Genomic DNA, 7,366 nt, shown 5'->3' with positions numbered 1-7,366 from the left:
TTCCTCTGTATCTGCCAATTCCTTTCTATATAATGACTCAGTATATTCCTTCGATCTTCTTTTAATATTTCCTGGATCATTTAATATTCTGCCCAAAGCATCCTTGATTACAGCAACTCTAGGTTTGAATTTTTTCTTCCATTCCTTGAGCTTAAGAAATGCTGAGCGAGTTCGGCCCTTTTGATTTTCCGACTCTAGCTGCTTGCACATTTCATTGGGAACATGGATGGGAAAATGGATTTTGTGCTACAATGTTGCTAATACCAAAAATAGGCAGTTTGAATGCAAAAGCCACCCAGAAATCTGATAGTAGGTCACCATAAATTTAAATCAACATGATAGAAGTGGAATAGGGTTTTGCCCATGAATATGTCATCATTCACCACAGAATCAACACCAAGATAATTTCAAGGATGTTAATTCTTAATTCTGTCTTGCAAATGTCTTAGATGTCCTTAGTTTCAATCTTGCTTTAATACACTAGAGATTTGGCCTGAAAATATTTAATAATTTTTTTTGTATAGTCATTCAAAGTCAGAACTACACTTTACAAATGCACATGTACATGAAATGTATATATCGCTTATCTCTTCTTACTCAATTGGCAAACATTATGTTGGACACAAGAAAAGTTCCAGAGCATAGCATATCTCTGTAGTTGCTGATCACCACAGATGCTATTACTCCTCTCATATTGTCTTCGTTGGTTTTCATTTCTCTCAGTTATGTATATTGCCCCATCACAGCCACTAAACTCTTTTCCTTGAAATGTTTTGCACTGAAAGTCATCTTTTCTTACCCAAATTTATGACTATTTAAAAAGAAAACATTTCATATAAAATGAAATATTTACAACTATTTTAAAAATGAAACATCGTGAATAATCACAATATCTCACAAAAGAGCAGCTTTGATAATATTCTTTATCATAAAACATTTTAACTTTGTTTACCACTATTCATAAGCTATACACATAATAAATGATAGAGATTATACTATCATAGTTTTGTTGTTAATATAGTCTTAGGTGGTCAGAGATACTCCAAAAACAAATGGACATAATATAAGAAATCTTTCAAAGGTGTAATCCAATCCTATTAGCAAAAAGTTTGTGGAAAATTTTGTTGATTTTTGTTTTTTTAGCTTTTCAAGAGACTAATTTAGGAAAATATATTTTCCAAGTGTGCCTAGAAATTCTAAATCCTGTAAAGACTTATTTTTTCAGTTTCAGTTTTATTGTTAAAGGTTTTATTCACTTTACAGTACAATCGCCTAATTGTTTTTATACATTTAGTTTTCCAAAATGCCTGCATTCTGCATGAAAGACTCAGCATGGAACAATGTCTGTTGTTTAAATTTCCTTATGAATATCTAGAAAACACTTTGGCACTGATTCTTAACCACTCATAAAACAGATGTGCATATAAACATCCTTTTATCTCATTGAATTGGGTTCTTCAGGCATCTTGTTAAACTGCATGAGGTCATCTGAGGCTCAAAGGGAAGAAAGCCTTATTTGAAGCTTCATATCTATACGTGACTAGGAAACAGATTTTAAGACTGCTAAACAACTGGTGTGGAGGTGAGAATGCTGCTTCTGAGAACGTTGCCTCTGATGATACTAGTATATTTTTAAAAGCCATTTTATTGCCTAAACACCTGAGTCAATAAAACAGCACATCCCTACTCAATATTTTGTACCCATTATGAGCTTGTCAGAATTTTTTATTTGAAATTTTACTAGATTGCATATTTCTCCTAGAGAACCTACCACTTCCAAATTATGGCAGAGGTTTACACAGTAAAGGAGATTTCCAAAGGAATGCAATGGTTATACAACAAGAGAGATGTGTATGCACTCACTGTCTCTAAATCAGTTTTAACTCATAATGACCCTCCAGTTTCTGAAATTGAATCAGAAGGAAATTGCCTATATTTTCCCCCAAGGATCTGCTGTAGATTTTAACCATCAAAGTTGTGCAACCTTTGCGTTAGCAGGACAACTTATTACAGATTACACCACCAGAGTTCCCCATATACTGTTGCGGTTGTTAGGTGTGTTTGAGTCAATTGCAAAGCAAAGCAACCTTATGAACAACAGATCTGAGCCTTGTCCTATCCTATGCCATCCTCACAATCTCTGATATACTCCAGCCTATTGTCAGGTACTGTGTCAGTCCGTCTTTTTAAGGGCCTTCCTCTTTCTAAAGATCCTATGTGATTCCCAGAATGATGTCTTTTCCTGAGACTGATCTCCTCTGACAACATTTTCAATGTATGTGAGATAGTTTCACCAGCTGCTCTTCTAAGGAATACCCTGGGTGAACTTCCTTCAAGACATACTTCTTTGTTCTTTTGGCAGACCATGGGATATTCAGTAGTCTTTACCAATAGCACAGCTCAAAGGCATTTATTATTCTTCTGTTTTCATTGTTCATTGTCTTTCAGATGTATAGGAAGTAGCTCTTTGATGCATAGCACATGATTACCAAAACCATGATTTGTAGACTGCCAAAAATAACAAACCTGTCTTGAAAGAGGTCAAGTGATAATGTTATTTAGAAGCAAATATGATGAGATTTCATCTCACATAAAAGCTTTTATATATACTGCATTGAAACAGATGAGAGAACTGTTAAAAGTGATATATGATTAGGTATTATTGTCATGACAGGAGTCCAGAACGAAGGCTGCATAGTGGAGTGGACTTGGGGAAAGGATGGTATAACAATGAAAGAATTTTTTCTTTTACTTTTCAAAGAGAAGAACAAACTGGAGGGGAGGGTTGGGCAGGGAGAAAAGTATAACAATAAATGAATGGAGACCTAAAATATCTGTAAATTTTCATTAAAATTAATAATTTTTAAAAGCTTTTAATAATAATATAAAAAATGTAATCCATTTAACATAATGTTGGATTATATTTTCTTATGCCCGCTATCTGAGATTTCATCTCACACTGAACATACTATCAGTAGGGATTATTTTAGTTGTTACACGCCCTCAAATGAAATATGACTCCTAGAGATGAATCCTATGAACCACAGATTTGACCTTTGTTCTATGAGGTGGATTGATTCAGTGACTGGGGTAATGGGGATGGGTGTGTCAGAGACGGTGCGATTGGCATAGGGGGTCTACACAGTTGCAACAACAGATTTAGCACAACACTGATTGTGAGGATAGTGTAGGATTATATTTCTTTGTACATGGGGTCACTATGAGTTGAAGATGACTTAACAGCACTTAATAGAAATGTGTAGGGAAATTCATAATGCATACATCAATCTTTAGCAAAAGAGACTGACAAATATACCCTTGACTTAAGAACTACTGTACTACATCTTCTAGTGTCCAGATATGTCTAAAATAAGATATATACTCCTCACAAGCCTTGCCTTTTATCTGTTACTAACATACTTTGAGTTTTACATACTTTTTCAGTAATCAGTGCTAATCATGCATATGTAGCATCTGTCAAATAAATTTCAAAGAAGTGTGGCATATATAAAACAAACATGATATAAAATACATTCCTTCTCCTGAAAACTCTTCTTGACAGAGAAGTAGATGTATCTCTAGTCCAGTTACACAATTTTTAAATCACTAATATGAAGATGAATTCATCTAAACAAAACCCAATATGAAAAATCTTGATCACTTTCTGCATGTCATGTTTCTTAAGTGTCCATTGTCTATTTATTATGAGCACTAATCTGGATATTCAGGCTCACCAAGTGCTTTGATTCTGTCATAGTGTAGATAGGAGTTGTCTGGCTGCATGGCTAACCCAAAGTGGGCACCTTTCTGGCAGTTTTAATCCATCAGAAGCTGTGTAGGAGGAAGATGGATGATGCCCTCCCATGCAATTTATAACCCCTGAAAATCCACTGAAGCATCAGCTATGAGGTGGTTCCTATATTAGTGCCTGTGAAAAAGTGAGAAAGAGATAGCCCTATAGACATCACATAAACTTGAGTTGAAGGGGTTAAATTCAGCTGCACCTATTAAACTTAATTTCACTGGCTTGTATTAAAATTGCATTGGTTTAAACCACTGCCTTGGAATTACTTCTGACTCAGGAAAACCATCCACTCAACTTACCAAGGTTATATATGTTTACATGGGGCAATTGCTCATCTTTGTCCCACAAAGACCCTGGCAATTTTAAATAATCAACTTTGCATTTTGAAGCCTAACATTTAGCACATTATGCACCAGGAATCTTTGCTCATTGGCTTCATAGCACAGTACTTCTGAGAATCCTGTTTTATTCTCAATTACATAAAAAAAACCCCTCAGTAATAATAGTAATTACAAGTCATTAGCTGTTGTGTGGTTAGGTACTGTCGAGTCATAATATAACTCGTAACCCAATGAACAATCTAAACCCTTTCCTATCTTGTGCCATCCTCACAATCTCTGACATACTCAAGCGAGTTGTCACAATCACACTATCAATATACCTAAATGAGGATCTTCCTCTCCTTCACTGTTCCTCCATCTTTCCAAGCATGATGTCCCTTTCTAAGGATGATGTCTTTCTCTAAAGAGTAGCCTCTCTAACAACAACATACCCAAAGTATGTGAGATGAAGCTTCATCATCTTTGCCTCCAAGGAGCACTCTAGCTGCCCCATCTCCAAGATATACCTGTTTGGTTTTGCTTTTGAGATATGAAATACTCTTCTCCAGCTTCACAGTTCAAAGGCATCAATTCTTTTTCTCTCATCCTTAGTCATTGTCCAGCTCTCAACAGCATAGCAAGTGATTGAAAAGACATGGTTTGCATTAGTGCACCTTAGTCCTTAAACTGACATCATTACTCCTCAGAAATCTGGAGAAACTCCTGACTGCAGACTTTTCCAGTCCAATATGCCTCCTGATCTTCTGTTAGTATTAAATGTTAATTAATAAATTAGTATTAAAGTAATTATCCAAGTAAAATGAAATAGTTATAACCAAAATATCTCAACTTAAAATTGGAAGATCTTTCTTTAAAAAAAAATGAAACTACCCAATCATCAAGTAATATATAAATTACACAGATGATATTCTACCTTCCTGCATAGTTGAACTAGTTTAAAATATCTATGTTAGAAATAATACCCTATGTTTAGGGTAAAATAAAAAACACTGAGAAAAAACTGTATACTTGCAGTGATTGTTTTATTGTTAAGAAATAGAGCTGATTTAAGTAAAATAAAATGGCATGTCAAAGCATAAGTACCTTTAGAAATTAGTGATTGATGGATCTGTAACAGACATAACTCAAGTTTTACCTCTGTCATGAAGATTTACTTTATTACTCCAGGTGAAAATTATTTCTATTTCTGAGCTGACATTATCAATATATCTTGTATTATAGTTGTTTAAAGATGTCTGCTTATTGTTACTGTACTGAATTGTCTTTATAATATTAAATTCCATTTAACTAGTCATTTCAGAAAATAGTTTTTTAATGCCTATTTTATTGAACAGTGGTAGACATATGGGTAGGGAGCTCTGGTGGCCTAGTGGCAAGAAGCTGTACTGCAGTCCCAAAGGCATGTGTTTCGAAGCCACCAGTTGCTCCATGGGAGGATGGGCATTCTCCTCCTGTTCTAGAAACTGCCTCTGAAACCCACCATAGGGTCTGTTAAGGATTGGTGCCAACTTCACACTACACAACGACAGACGTAAGAGTAGAAATAAAGATTGTTAAGATTTCAGGCCTTACTGATTCTATATCCCATTTTCTTTATAGTACCTTTTTTTAGTCACTATCATTCCATTCAAAACATAGCATAACTATATCTTCAATAACTTTTAAACTATAAACATAATGACAGGATAATAGCTGGTTTTTATATGTATATAATTATCTGTGTGCCCTTCTGGCTCAGGACAGGAAAGGGTTCAGAGCTGCTATACATAAGGTTGCTATACATTGCAGGTGACTCAATGGCACATAAAAACAATAACACACTATCGCAGGTTTTGAAGCAGGAGTGGCATCCATTTCCTAAATGGCATGCCTCCGGAAACACTATGGACTTTGATAAATGTTTATAGTTTCAGAAGGGCTTCAGTCCTTTTGTTCATAGGGTCATTATGAGTCATACTCGACTTGAAGACAATGAACAACAGTAAGCCTTCTCCCACTCTTAAGCATATACAGTCCTACAAGATGGACATTTAGGAACAAACCTATACCAATATGGTGCCCTTGTTTTCCCCAAATTACTCTTTCATAGTTTTCCATTCTTACCACCATGCTTCCTTGATCTTTACTTCATATTTAAGCTTTTGCTATTTGTTCTAGTTATGCTTATTGTGGTTGTTTGCTGGTCTCAAACTTACTCCCTCTCCTCACTCAATTTCTAATTCTCTAAGTTCCAGTCTGGCACCACCTCCAGTTGTTCTTTTGCTAAAGGCTAAATGCGTTGGTTTAAGACCATCTTACATGCTTTGCGGTTTCTGCCCCTCCGCCCCCCTTTTTCTATTAAAACCAAAACAAACCCACTGCTGCCTAACTGATCCCAACTTACAGTTACACCTGCTTGGGTTTCTATGGATCTAAATATTAATGAGATGAATATCTTCATATTTTTTCCAAGTTGTGGCTAGTGGGTTCAAACTTCTGACCTTTCAGATAAACAGTCCAACAGTTAACCTGCTACATCCCAAAGATCCTTTTCTATTGTGACAGAGTCAAATTACTTAAATTTTCATGTTTTACCTGTAACAATCTCTGTTTCTTCCCCAACAGGACTTGCCCTTCTGCTTAACTTTTATGTCCATTTTCATTCTATTGAGTCAATTACTACCCATTTTTACCCTCCATAGATATGCATTTTAGGTTGTTTGTATGTCTTTTCATGCCATAGACTAGGACTTCTTAGTGTGTTCCACTTTGTCTCTGATGACTTACAGTTTCGGGGTTTACCCCAAGGTCTCCAATCTACTTTAAGTTGGTTTTTGTGTACGGTGGGAGATATGGATCCTGTTTGTTTTCTGCAGATAGATGTTCGGTTTTGCCAATGCCATTTGTTAAAAAGTTTGTCGTTTCTCCATAGAAGGGGTTTTGTTTCCTTGTCAAATATCAATTGACAATAGTAGATGGGCTGATTATTGGTTCATGGGACTGTCATTGTACCAATATAGTGCTGTTTTGATTGCTATGGTCTGTGTAGTAGGTTTTGAGATCAGAGAGTGTGATGTCTCCTACTTAGCTTTTATTTTCAAAAGATATTTTCCACATATGCCTATGTGCAAGAGCTCTAACTGCTGTTCTATCCTGTGTCAACCTAGCCATCTCAAACGCACTTATTCCCACCACTCCAGTCACAGAATCGATCCATCTCATCAAAGGTCTTCCTCTCCTT

The sequence above is a fragment of the Elephantulus edwardii genome, unplaced genomic scaffold (genome assembly GCF_000299155.1).
Source record: "Elephantulus edwardii isolate Elephantulus edwardi_28Jun2011 unplaced genomic scaffold, EleEdw1.0 scaffold00105, whole genome shotgun sequence".
NCBI classification, from domain to species: Eukaryota; Metazoa; Chordata; class Mammalia; order Macroscelidea; family Macroscelididae; genus Elephantulus; species Elephantulus edwardii.
Note: the sequence above shows the minus strand (reverse complement) of the source record.